Here is a 14,336-nt window from a genome sequence, read left to right on the forward strand (position 1 = left end):
GATCGGGCAGATTTCGACAACATCGGCGGAGGCGAAGCAAGTTGCTTGGCGAGCGGCTTCGGCGGAGGCAAGCGGTGTTGGCGTCGGAGGAGAGGTGAGCTGCTTGGCGAGTGGATGAGGTGAGCTACTAGTGAGTGGAGGAGGTGAATCGGATCTTAGTGAGATCGGGCAGATTATGGCGGAGGCAAGTTGCTTGGAGCGGCATCGGCGGAGACAAGCGGCGTTAGCGCTAGAGGAGAGGCGAGCTGCTTGGCGGATTATGAGAGAGGCTGAGATAGAGAGAGAGAGAGAGGAGAGAGAAGGGCTGAGAGAAAAGTGAGGGAGGCGGACGAGAGAGAGAGAGGAAAAAAAAAGGAGATAACATGACAGAGAGGAGAGAGAAAATCATTAAAAAATTAATTTTTGCATATAGCATTTCTGGCCATATCGTTATATTTTTAGAATGGAACTGTTCATATGTGCCAAATGTTTTGGCATTTGGCACACCTCATGAGAGAGGATTTTTGGTTTTTGGTGTGGCAAATGCCAAATATTTGGCATTTGGCACACCTGATGAGAATGCTCTAAGTGAGGAATTAATTTCATGGATGCCGGCTCCAAGAAACTATATAAAACTAAATGTGGATGCTGCTGTCTCACAGGCTTTCACCTCCTTAGTTGTGGTAGTAAGAAATGAGTTTGGTGAGGTGTTAAAGGTATGGACTAAAATTCATGATTTATGCTCTCCTACTCAAGCTGAAGCAACTGCAATTCAGTGGGCTCTAAACTTGGCTAACAATTATAATTGGAACAACATCGTTGTGGAGGGAGATTCAAAAATATGTTTAGATGCCCTGTCCAAAGCTAAAGAACCATCTGATTGGTCCATTTCCTCCATCACTCGGGATACTGCTGTTTTGAGTGTATTTTTTGATAATTGTAAGTTTTGCTGGGTTAAGAGATCTTTGAACTCAGCAGCTCACTCAGCTGCTTAATATGTTGTTGCTCTTAAGGCAAGCTTCTTGTGTAATAACTATGATTTGCCTCCCCCTATCTTGAAAGCTTGTAGGCAAGATTGGGGCACCTTTTGTAGTTCTTCTTAGTTTAATGAATTGGCTGGTTATCAAAAAAAAAAAAAACTTAGATGTTAGTATGTTAGAATGGTTGGTGTTACTCAAACCATTGTATTCTTGGGTTAGCATTCTTGTAATGTTTGTACCTACAAAAGAAGAAAGAAAGACTAGTGTTTACTTTTAGGGTCTGTTTAGATACTGCTTATTTTATTGAAACTGAAAACTTATTACTGAAAGTACTGTAGATAAAGATAAAAGTTAGTTGAAATAGTACGGTGGAGCCCATGAATAGTACCAAAAAGTGAAGTGAGACCCATGAATAGTAGCAAAAATAAGTTAATAGTGAAATAATTTTCATTTTTCATTGGTATCCAAACAGAGGCTTAAAACGTTAACTGATGACTTAAGTGCAATTTTTAACCAACTATTTTAGAAAAGATTTTATGAATAAAGAAAAAAGTAATTAATATTTTGATAGTTTTTTCTATTTTTCATAAAAGTTATGCCAAAATTTCTTAAAATAGTTGGTTAATAATTGTCTTAAAAGCACTCGTTAATTGTATCTTTAACTTATGTCCGCCGGTGAGTTATATTGTTGATTGGCGACAATAAAAATAAATAAATAAGGACAAAAAAAGACAAAAGACTTACCTCTATGCGGTGTAAGGCATTTTCCTTTTCCCTTTGAGTGTTTATTTTGAGTAAGACTTAGGTACAATACTTAGATGCTATTCCTTAGGTTCTCCTTTTAAAATTTTGTTATGTGGATTTTTTCTTATGAGATGGAAGTGTATTTTTTAGTTAAGTAGCCACATGACTGAATCTTAAGAGAGAAACTTAAGGAATAGCACCTTGTAACTAAGTTTTGTTCGTTTACTTTTGAAAAAATGAATTTGATTTATAATTCAACCTTGTCGAACTAGGAGAGTGAGAGCATTAGCATCAAAAGATGCTAATGCCATATCTAAGAGCATTTTAGCATAAATGTACCAAATAACCACTGCATCAGAAAATGTCAAAAGGGAGTATTGCAAAAATATTTAGAATTGTGCTACAGTACAATTCTAAAGGTAGAATAGTACTGTAGCACAATTCTAAAACTTATAATATTTTTCTATTCCCCATTTTCTAACTCTCCCTCTCACGTTGTTTCTCTTCTCATTCCTCTCTCCACAACGGCTCTCTCATCACGTCTCTCTCTCACGGTGGGCTTTTCTGGTGTGGGTCGTGGGTCCAGCGTGGAGGTGAGACTGGGAAGTCAGATCGACGTGGTATGGTGGCAATTTCTAGGTATTTTGGGGTACGTTTTCTGGGTTCATGGGTATGCGGCGGCGTGGTATGGTGGTTTGTGGCAGCATGTTCATGGGTTTCCGGTGTGGTTTGCAGCAGCGAGATCGGTTTGTAACTGGGTTTGTGTAAATTTTGACTTGATTTTTTTTTTATGGGTCATCTTGTGGATTCGGAATTTGCTATTGGTTTGATTTGATTTTGGGATGGATTTTTTTTGTGGGTTCATGGTGGTGGAGTTGGGGGTTGCCGTGGTGGTGGTGGTGGTGGTGGAAAGGGGTGGGGTTTTTATTATGGGTCATATGTGGGTTCATGGTGGTGAAGGTGAGGGGGGTTGCCGTGGTGATGGTGGTGGCCATGGGTTTCGGGGCTAAGGTTTCTAGGGTTGCCGTGGGGTGGTGGTGGTGGTGGAAGGGGGTGGGGTTTTTATTATGGGTCATGTGGGTTCATGGTGGTGAAGGTGGGGGGTTGCTGTGGTGATGGTTGTGGCCATGGGTTTCGGGGCTGAGGTTTCTGGGGTTGCCGTGGGGTGGTGGCGTGGTGGAAGGGGGTGGGGTTTTATTATGGGTCATATGTGGGTTCATGGTGGTGAAGGTGGGGGGTTGCCGTGGTGATGGTGGTGGCCATGGGTTTCGAGGCTGAGGTTTTTGGGGCTGCCGTGAGGTTTCTGGGGTTTATTTGGAAGAGAGCTAAAAATGAAAGAGAGGAGAGAGATGAGACAGAAAAGATATAATTTTGATATATATTATTTTAATGAGTAAAAGAGGAAAATAAAAGTTTGGGATGTGGAGGTATTGTAAAATAAGATGGTATAATGATAAAGTGAGTTTTTAGAATGGTAAAATAGAGTAGCATTAACATTTTCCAATGCTAATGCTCTGAGAGAGAAATGTGATCTGTAAAGGTGTTTTTTGTTTTGCAGAAACTCTCAAAATACTTCTTCTTTTGCTTTTAATGCGTGTAGCAGAAAGGCCCTTTGTGTGAATCAAATGTGAACCATTGAATTGATTTCAATGAATAATTGTGCGTTATGGTGGATCCCAGACACGATAATAAGCACAATAATTGAGAAAGAATTTGACATATATGGCTCTTTGTGCCTATCAGTCTGTGTAGTTCCTACCAACTTCTAAAATGTGAGTGACAGGAAAATTTATCTAGTTAATTGAGTTTATTTTCGTGGGTTTATTATACAAAATTACAATTATTCATTTTAAAAAAAGTGTACTTAACAAATAAACTAAAGAAGCAATGGATATAATCTCATCCAGCTTTGATCTTAGAATGGTTGGTGTTAGTCAAACCATTATATCCTTAGGTTAGCATTGGTGCGAGGTGTCTCTTTTTCTGTAATTTCTGATAATAGAAAGGAGAAGTTGAAAGATTATAATCAACAAGTAGAATGGTTGGTGTTTTTTACTCAAACCATTATTTTCCTTGAGGTTATAATTGGATTGGGGCGTCTTTTCTTGTATTGTTTGTAACTTTATATGAAGAAAATTCAATGCGGGTCAAGGTTTTTTTTCAGCCAGTGAAAGGAACTTCACTTCCTAAAAATAAATAGTAAACCTAGTGGAAGTCACTTCCTAGCAACTTCTTAAATCAAATCAGAGCCGTCCAATCTTTTTTCATGGTTTTTGTTTCTCTTGACCTTGGAATCTTGTTTTTTTTCTATGGGGATTTGGGTTTTTATGAACCCACTAGAATAAGAAAATTTGTAAGGGGGAGAAATTGATAATAACATTCATGTAACTTGCTTTAGGAGAAGTGGAGAACATAGTTGTTGACTTGTAAAGGCTAACTACATGGGGATTCTTTTAAAATGAGACAAATCAAGAGACAGATGTCTCGTAATGTTTGTAACTATTTTATGTGGAAGGAAGTCAAGTAACAAGTTTAGGCTCCGAAAGTAAAAATAAAAAAATCGAGTGGAAGTTGATTGCTAAAAATGAAGATGAAAGAGATAGGACAGCTGATTTTAATGGGATGACTGAATTATGCGTTGTGGTAGATCCCACACAGTTATTGGGCTTCCAAAAGGCACAATCTAACTTGTAAAGTTGTTGTCCTTTTTAACAGCCTGATATGACATTATCATTTAAGGCTTTTCTAGGTGGATTAATGACATTTTATAACATAAGTTATTGGTTAAGAAATTGAATGGTCCAGATTAAATGAACTCTACGGGTAGAGTACTCTAAAGGGCTCTAAAAATCTTGATCCGAGTAGGAAATGGAAATGTAAGGCTTAGGCATGTTTGGTAGAAAGATTTAAACTACAGTACTTAATTTTTAAGTGCTAAAAATTGTGATTGCTACGTATCTTTGGCGTGATAATCACTCAGGCCCATTAAAATAATGTGAAATACACAACCACCAAAAAAAAAAAAGAGGAAGAAATAGAGATGTGATTGATATCTTTGTAGAGTGGTATCTATTACATGCTTTTTTGCACAACCATATGCATTAAGTTTGCACTGAAATTATGACTTGAAGTCATGATTTTAGTGCAAAATTTGCTTGTGTGTACAGTTGTGTGCAAGAATTTGTGTGTAACAACAATTAACCATCTTGATAAGAATAATACTAAACAACAGAGGGGTCTTGCAGATATGGAGCAGCCAAAGTGATGGCAAACCACAACAAAATCTACAAAATTTAGGAGGACTTTGTTGTCCCCTGTCCAATCTAAAGCAAAACCTTCCAAATATAAATTTAACTTTGTTTATTTTCCAGTTGGGTACAAGTATAGTGTAATGAAGGATATGGTCATGCATTGCAAAACAAAATTGTTTAAAATAAAAAAGATTAGTAGCTTTGGCTAAATCCAAAGATGGGGGGAAAATAGTTTGAAATTCTTACAGCAAGAGATTTGAAGTTCCTTCAAAAAGACTACTTATATTTGAGAAGAAAGACCCAAATATCTCACTTGCAACATGAATTGGATAGTTCATGCTCCATTGTCGTATCTATAAAAAAATTAACTAGATGTAAGATGAACACAATCTTTTTAAAATTTTCATGTTAGAGGGAATAGAGAGTTTCTTTCTCAATATATTGGATGGTTATGGGTCATTGGTCCCTATAAAAAAGCTCCAATGGAAATTGCTTTGTTAAAGTTGTTTATGAAAAGACAAAGATTTTACCTGAGTCCAGGTGTAAAAGCATTTCCCCCTTTGATTATTAGTTATTTTGTTTACATTTGACGATGTGAATTTGATTATGATTCAACTTTTGATAAAGCAATTTAGCCTCGAAATACAGGGGGTATTGGATTTTAGGCCTAGAGAAGCAAGGCTTATGGACTCCAACATTATGGAGTAACAAATACCAAAAATAGCACCTGTAAAAACATTGCATAAACTTGTGTAAATTTTTATTTTATTTTTTATTTTTTTATTTTAACTTAAAAACTTTCTCTCTTTTTTTTCTCTATTTTACATACCCATTTTTCAACACACCCCACTAGGTTATTTATTTTACACTACATTTTATTAAAATATTAACTTTTCATTTTTTTTCTTGATTTTTTTTAATTTTTTTTATTTCCTTACCCATAACAATCATCATTCATTCTTTTTCTTCATTATCAGGATACGTAAAAAAAAGAATAAAAAATTAAATACAATATGAATAGTACCAATGTAAATTTACACATAGCAACCATATATTTTTTTACATAACTTCATATGGCTTGATGTTGGTGAATTTTAAGTTTTATTAGTTAAAATATGATACTTTTTTTTTAAAAAAAAAAATACAAGTCTTGAGTTCACTACAAATTTCAAAATCTAACAAAAAGTTTTTGCAAGCCCATCGTAGTGACTGGCTTATGTGATCTAGACTGTTCATATATACTATGGGCTAAATACTTCTAAAAGTTCAGAAATACTTGGGATTGCTTATGGGCTTTGAAAGTTGAAACGCTTCTCATCACTTCTCTTTCGTTTCCTTAAATGGGTCGGATCGGGTCTGGAAATAAAGATTCTAGATTGAGTCGTGTGTTTTTAATATTGATTAGGCTATGTGATTGTTGGATTTTCAATGGGCAGGATTGGGTCAAGGTAGTGGATCCAACCCTTGTGTCTAACTCTAACCTATCCTCTCTCTCGACCACAAGGCAAAAGCTTGCGGTCTAGCTTCTAGCTATCAAGGTGTGTAGCCAATCACTACCATCATTCACTCTTTTGGATCGAGGTTCCTTTGGGCTGCACTAAAACCCATCAGCCTTTCTAAAGAGACCAAACCCATACTAAAGAAAATTCTAAGAAAAACTTTGAAGATCAAGCTTTTACTAATAAAGCTCTAATCTACAACATTAACACAGTGAGCTATATCTTTCAGTGTTTATGTAGTATAAATCTCACATATTTTTCCCAAATCAATGCAATATTTTCTTTCTACAAATCCCATATCTATGATTATATATGACTGGGAATTAATTTCAATGATTTAAGTATCTTTTATTTGGATATTACATATTTATTTGATTTAAATAGTGTAAACCTTTTAGAATAAGATAGGTGTAAGACAGTGTAGAAGTTAGAAATCTCCAATTGAACCTAACAATTCTATTAGATAACATACAACATCTCAGTGTCAACAATAAATCATGTGGTACCCTCTTTGTTTAGTACAACTCCACGTCCAATTCTATTTGGTGCAATGAATGCTTAGCTTTGTAAAAATCTTCAAACCTCTTCAAGTTAAGCATTAGAAATGCAATTTATCACAATTGAAACTAAAGAGATTGTAATAATTTTTTTAGAATAGAATGAACTTCTTTTCCATTTTTGTTTTTCTTTATTACGTCGTGATTACAAGCCCATTTGTATATCAATTTTTTGAATTGTTATATCTTTTTATATTTTAGCCTCCAAGGAATTAATACCTTGTTACACCCCAACAAATCAATATATCATCATTAAATAGTGATAGGTTGAACTGTTCTAGAACTTGGCTGAACGTAAGAATGGGTGCTACAATATGGGCTTTTAGGCAGCTTCTAGTTAAATCAGTGGAGCCCCATGGTCATTAAAGAAATTGCTTGAAGGCCCATTAAAAGGTTAACCTTTTCTCTTTTCCAATTGGGACAAGTATGGTAGGTTTGGCTAAATCCAAAGATGGGGAAAGAATAGTTTGGAATTCTTACAAGAGATTGAAGTTCTTCAAAAAAACTACTTAACATTCTTATATTTGAGAATAAAGACCCAAATATCTCACTTGCAACATAAATTGGATAACTCATACAACATTGTCGTATCTATTTGTGTAAAATAAAGTACTTTGATCTCATTATGAGCTCTAAAACACATAGTATTGAAATTCAATTCACTAAGCAAATTGGCACTTCTCTATTGCAGTGACTTCAATAGTATTTTTAAATCTAGAACTTGTATTAATTTCGAAGGAAACATTAGGCATTCCTATGCTTTATTAAAAACTAAAAGAAGCCTATGAAGCTAACTTACAAGACAACTGCCAATCATCATAGATGAGCACAATATAGATACCATATGGAACTTAATTAGTACTAGAAATAAGCTGAATACATGATAGCATCAAGGGATACTTTTGGAAGAAGCCATATCAACCTAGGCGAGTAAATTGGATCATGTGGAGCAATTGCCTGGTATACTGTTGTTAGAAACCACAAATGTGTTCCACATTTTTGTTTGAAACCTGTGAAAGAGTTTGCAAATATTTTAAAAATAATCATTGGTTGGAAGTCAGAATCTTATACCAAGAAACATAAATTAATGGAACAAAGCTAACAACCACAAAATACCTTTTTGTTGGGGGGAAAACCTATTAGTCTGGTACTGATATCGGAGGGCCTCAAGATTGACTTTGATCCTTCAAGGAACAAGACTTGAGCAATTTTGTGCTAGTAGCCAGATTTTCCATCTTTCTCTATTTCGGGCACCATGGCATCGGCATAGGACAATATAAAGTTCTTGACGTACAAAAGGGAATTGGGAAGCTTCTACTAGTGAGGGCAGTAGCGATATCAACAGTGCTGAGCCTTTGGAGCCATCTGGAGTGGAAGCGAAAAACCAAAAATAGCTCTCTGTCCCCAAGAGATGACTTCACATCTTCACGTCCACCACCAATTTCAAAATGTCAAATGAAGTCTTTGCAAGCCCATCATAGTCAAATTGTTGCATCTGGTGATATAAACTGGATTTAAAACTAGGTATATGAAATATACAATTTTCCCCTCCCTATATGGTAAATGGAATGCATCAGTTTTTGCTTGTTATAAATAAACCCTGGATGATGGAGTTTTAAATTCAAACATTATTGTAATCAACAAGAGTCGATTAGATCCAATGGAGCATAATATCCCAGAAATGGCTAGTAAATGTTTCCACCAACAAAGGATGTACATGTACTATTCTTCTCTATTTTTGTAATAATGACAATCAGCTCAATGGTTTAAAATATATGAGCAAATGCCATTTAGTTCCAAATCCATTCAGAATGGATTTTGATCTTGGCCTTGACAATGTGTTGTACAGAAAGAATTGAAATGATAGGTGATGGTCAGGAATATGTTTAACGAGTACCAACAAAATAGAGAACTGATGCTGATCCTTGTCATTTTGGCATGTACCTGGCTGTAAAATGAAATTCTGTATTTGATAAACAACTTGGTTGTGCAACAGCAATATACTCCATGCACGTAGTGGGTCTGCAAAACCAGACTAAGCATCCACAAATAAGAAGAATCCAAGAATTAAAGAAATGTGAAGCAATTGTTAAATACATGACAACAATCAAAGCATACTCTATTTGATTGTGTAGGGTTAGTTGGCGATAGCTGATTGTGTAACATTCAATTGATGTCGCCAGCCTACAGTTTTGTGAATGTCAGGAGCTATTGGAGATAGGGTTAGCTGGCCATAGCTCTCAATATCGATCATGTCATTGTCTCTGATAATGTGTAAGTGGTCTTGCAACAACTTTTCAACCCCTCTTTCCAGACGACTGATGAGACTAACATATGGACTCCGGAGGTCTTGGTTGATGAGGTCCTGAATCTTATGTTTAAGGTAATAGCAATCATAAGTCCAATGTCCCCTTCCTTGCATATGGTATTCACATTGAGCACTCGGATCATACCATGTCGATAATGAGTCCTGCTGAGATCAAATCTAGATGTTTTAAGATAATAAGAGACTGACATTAGTAACTTAGCTAGCAGAGCCAATTTCTTTCATAGAAGTTTCTATTAATGTTTCGTATGCTGTGAATCAATAAATAATATATTTGTTTTTCAATATAGAGGCTAAGATTTTAAGCTATTTTGGCTAAAGTTCCCTTAAGTTACAGAGATGGGGTTCATGATTCTCATTGTTGGAAAAAAAAAAAGAGGAAAGAAGTGAGTTGGAGTAACTAACAATAAGATCATTGTCCAAAGCCCCAATTTGTTAAGGAGTCTTGCATTAGAATCTGGCCACAGTTCTGCAACATATCAACAATAAACACCGAGGTCAGTGGCCATAGGTGACAAAATATTCAATGCAAAATGACAAAATATGTATATTTTGGTCATGTAGCTCCCAGATAGATTTATATCTCTATTAGAGTATCAGCTAATTTATTCTTCCAAATACTCCCCCTTTGAATCACCATGTTAGTGGCAAAACTCAAACTATATTAAACAGATCATGGTGACAAGCCCTACATGAGCAACATTCTGAGAAGTTTCTCAATTTTCACATTATTGTGATCGATGATAATTAGCAATGACTTATGGTAATTACGAATATCATAGTCAAAAGCCCCAAAGTTGTTGAGAGAACTTTTATCAGGATCTACCAAAGATATTATAAATGCACAACCCCTTTGGTCCATAACAACTCCCATCCTTTCCATCATAACACCCCCCCCCCCCCCCCCAAAAAAAAAAAAAAAAATGTATGAAACTTGGAAGTGCAATGATGTAGGAATAGATGGAGTACCTGGTTGGCTTTGGAGTGCTGCCACTGTTAATACTCCTTTAACAATACTTTTTCTCCTGAATTTCCTAACCTCACTTCTCTCACTAAGCAAACAAGAAGTCCTACAAAATATAAATGGAAATCAACACCTATGTGCAATAGGAACAACAATATAATTGCAGAAAAGTCCCTTGATATTTCACACAGAAAATAATCAAGTTGTAGACATTTCAAGATCATGATTCATACTTGATTGGCTTGAAGGACTTGTTCTTTTAATCACATTTCAATGCTAAAAATGAGGACCACCTGTGGTCATTCTTGCCATTGCTATTGGGAGTCTTGTCTGGAAAACAAAGTAAACACAAGCCCTCAGGGCCAACCTGCAGCTTCATCAAATACAGACGCTTAGGAAACTTCTGTGTAGAAATATTGAAAGAAGAATGAGGTGGTGCAGCTAATTGCAGAAATATTGATGGGAAGATGAGGTTAAAATACTTACAAGAAGTATTGGGTGCGGTCCGTGTGGAGGGAGGTTGGGTAGGTTGGTTGCAGTCACCCCGGAATTTAAAAACAAGGTAATAATTTTCAAAATCAAAAATTGAAATCTCATTCGGCTATTTACATCATATCGTTGTTTGAAAAACATGTAGAATAGTGCAGCACCACTTGAAAATAAATTAAGAAAGAAAAGTAAAGAAAATAATAACAATCAAAGCGGATTCAGAACTATCTTTCATTCCAAGGCATAACTTGTATCCATGTGCTTAATATTTGTCTGAAGTTTGCTCCCAGAAATATAGCCATCCCTACCTCCTCATGCATATCCTGTGAACATTTTAAAATTTGAATAGAAATTGCTGGTAGTGAGCTGTTAAATCCATAAAATTCACCAAAAAACCAAGGATTATCTATGGTCAAGCAAATGCTTAATGCAGTAGTAGCGAAAAATGAAAGTCAGAACATACTATTAATCGTTTGAAATTCCCAGGGTGCCAAGTTAAAAAGCTCCACCCAAAATATATATTGTTAAGGGTGTCAATCTGTACGGGTGCCAAGTTAAATACTTGTCTACACTTTGTCTGCCACAATCATTGTTTCATCCCTAAATAACGAACAAGCTTATTCTGCAATGGACCACATTAATACCTCTTCCTAGGACTGATCAATAAAATGTTATTTCTGCAAAAGAAAAAGAAAATAAATAACAATCATGGTTTTATCGTTCACTAACAAATTATATCAAATAAATAAAAAACCAATAAATGCATCAAATCATTTAATCAGTATCTAGCTGTCCCATGTTACATCATTCCATAGCTTGTCCAGTGAATAGGGAAGATGAAAGCTGAATTTTTTTTTTTTTTGGGGTTCTATTGTGATATTTGAAATTTTGATTGGAATTAAGGTTTAGTTGACTTGTGTACCAAGAAAAAAAGAATAAACTTCAACGCCAGGGAACATTCTAGTGAATCTATAAGAAATGTAGGACAAGAAATGAGTTGAGAATAAATATTGGCCTGACTAAAAATGAAAGGGATAAATGCATAATTAAATAATTAAAACCAAGGAAATAGAATTTTTTTTTCTAATACACAATAATCTTCTTGTTATTTTATAAATGAACAGATTATTGGGAGAGAGAAATTCTCTCTCAAAAAACATGTTTTTTCTGCTTCTTGAAGCACTTTTGAGTTGTGGTACCAAATCAATAGGACAATTTGCTGGTTTATGTACAACAAGAAGTACGTACCAAACTGTAATATTATGTTGCTGCATGTGAATGAAGAAAACAAGTGATGAGGACTTTGTCTACAGTTTCGGTTTCATATGATCACCATTGATTAATATGATGGGGGAGTGAACATTCTTAGGCATTCTTTTCCCCTCTTCTCATCACAACACTGTTCCTTCAACAAAGGAGACTACTCATCAATCCTCAGTGAGGCAGCCCATCTCTTCGATTAACATGTACTTGAGCTCAAGGCAGAAAGTGATTGTTGCACCATTCCTCAGCCAATCCTTTATTAAGTGAAAATTTTTTCAGATATATTTATCAAAAAATAAACGTACAAATAAATATAAATGTAACCGAACTAAAATGGGTAGAGTACGAGCACAACACTACAACACATTACCTGACTATAAAACAGGGGCGTGGGTCACATTGTGATTTTAGCTCATGTAATTACTTCATCATCCATACCATATGTATGCAAGGATGTAAGCAATCTTGCACCAATCTTTTTACTTCTTTGGCATCATTTCATTTATGAACATTGAAGGACATACAAGTACAAAGACAACAAATTAATTCACTAAATATATAATTGGCCCTAAAACACACAAACAAACAAACGTGATAGTGAAATCAATCTACTCACAGCTTTTACACTTACCAATAACACTTCCATGTCTTCTCAGCAGATTCCAGCTACATTCTCAGAGAGTTCGTAGAAGATAGAAAAAGAGCTAGTTCAGCGAAACCATGAAGGATTTCAGGTCCAAATTATCTGGTTATGAAAACAGCACACAATCCTTAGACAAGGAACAAAATTACTACAAGTAAGCAGAATATTTAGTACCATTGGAAAAGTACTCAAACAAAAGTGCAAATTTAGGAATATTTCAGAAGACATTTGAGTAAACTCACATGAAAAATGAGGAAGTTCTAAAGGCATCATGAATTTGTGGTCACAATTGATATCTATAAATTCATAAAAGATTTGTTTTCAGTCAAATCGAGGAGCTGAAATTGGAGCTATGAGGCATCATGTTTCATTTCACAACATTACACCTCTGTATATACAGTCCAAACATGAAGTAAACAGAACATGCTAGCAGGACATATCATTGCAGCTCATCGGATGTAATTTCGCTATTTGGAAGTTTTGGATTGCAGGAGGTTTACTTGGTTTTGTATACTATTGTCTGAGGCCTCAACATTTGCACATTTTGTGTCTGAAAACCTGCAGAAGAATTGATAAAGATTTAAAAATCATTTATGATTACAGGTCCAAAGTTTATTACCAACAAACACAAATCAATTAACAAACCTAAGAACCACAGAGCATCTCTATCTTTAAAAAGCATATTAATAATTGCTGGTAATGACATGAGTGTGCTGATCGGACTTGATTTGTCATGTAAAAGCACCTTCCCAGACTTAGATCAGTTCTCTCCCTCTGCCTCTGCCACCATTGTCTCTACAAGAGTGGTCATGTGCTGAGCCTTTTGAGCTGTCTTAAGTTTCAAAGAGAACAAAGAACCCAAAGCAGCAACCTGTCCTTTGGAGAGGACTTCACATCTTCCCGTTCACCAAAACTTCCCAAAACTCAAAAAGAGAGAGTCTAAGCAAGTCCCTGTCCAGACATGAGCAGTGAGTTTCAACTGCTATTAGCAGGTATTGAAGCAGCACTAGCTTTGAACTGCCCCAGTGTCTTACCTGAGATTAAATAGCATGCCATATTGCCTATCAGCAAACTGAATGAGAAAATAGGCAAATTGATTGTTCTTGGGTAACCAATGGTCCAGAGCATATCAGAAAACCATCTAATTTGTGTATCTAGTTCAGAAATTTGAAATCAGGCAAACACAAATTAAGCTAATTTTATTTTTCTAGTACCTGTAGAAGCCTCCAAGGTGAATCAGGCCAGCGAATGGGATCAGCAGCCTGAACAGAAGAAATGGTTCCCATGAACCAACTTATCCGTGATGAATCCTCAGTTTCAAAAGCCATCTTGAACCTCATTCCCAAACACCACCGGATCTGAAATGCTGCTTTAACCATCACAGCCTTCACACAAAACTCCAGCATGCTGGCACGAGGATAGTAAACAACCTCAAATGGCTGTCCATTAGCCGCAAGTGTTGCTGCTTCAATAACTGATTCAGCCCTCACTTTCCCTCTCCCCATCACACCACCATTTCCATTCCCATTCCCAATTGAGCTCCCATTACCCCCATTTCTCATTAATTTGTTCTCATCATCTCTCAAAAAAGCCGAAACAACTGAAAATGACACTACAATAGAAAAGGCAACTGAATGAGAA

At 35.8% G+C, this 14,336-nt stretch overlaps 1 protein-coding gene across 43 annotated transcripts in view; it reads right to left on the reverse strand.

The window, feature by feature from the left end:
* Window positions 1-14,336, reverse strand: part of LOC115986918 (putative disease resistance protein At3g14460) — an 86,846-nt gene that overhangs the window by 68,223 nt on the left and 4,287 nt on the right. For 5 of the 43 annotated variants that reach the window (XM_031110341.1, XM_031110340.1, XM_031110338.1 and 2 more), the window contains exons 2-4: window positions 13,910-14,307; window positions 13,341-13,729; window positions 12,938-13,253 (exon numbers count right to left, since the gene is read on the reverse strand). The gene's annotated coding sequence lies outside the window, so the exon portion shown is untranslated. Of the gene's footprint in view, window positions 1-7,573; window positions 8,021-8,126; window positions 8,563-8,954; window positions 9,046-9,128; window positions 9,496-9,741; window positions 9,806-10,305; window positions 10,407-10,533; window positions 11,113-11,252; window positions 11,467-12,037; window positions 12,307-12,422; window positions 12,823-12,937; window positions 13,254-13,340; window positions 13,837-13,909; window positions 14,308-14,336 lie in introns of those variants that run through there. The other 38 variants (XM_031110333.1, XM_031110331.1, XM_031110332.1 and 35 more) reach the window with 35 other exon arrangements.

This window comes from Quercus lobata, chromosome 4 (assembly GCF_001633185.2).
Source record: "Quercus lobata isolate SW786 chromosome 4, ValleyOak3.0 Primary Assembly, whole genome shotgun sequence".
In the NCBI taxonomy this organism is placed as follows: Eukaryota; Viridiplantae; Streptophyta; class Magnoliopsida; order Fagales; family Fagaceae; genus Quercus; species Quercus lobata.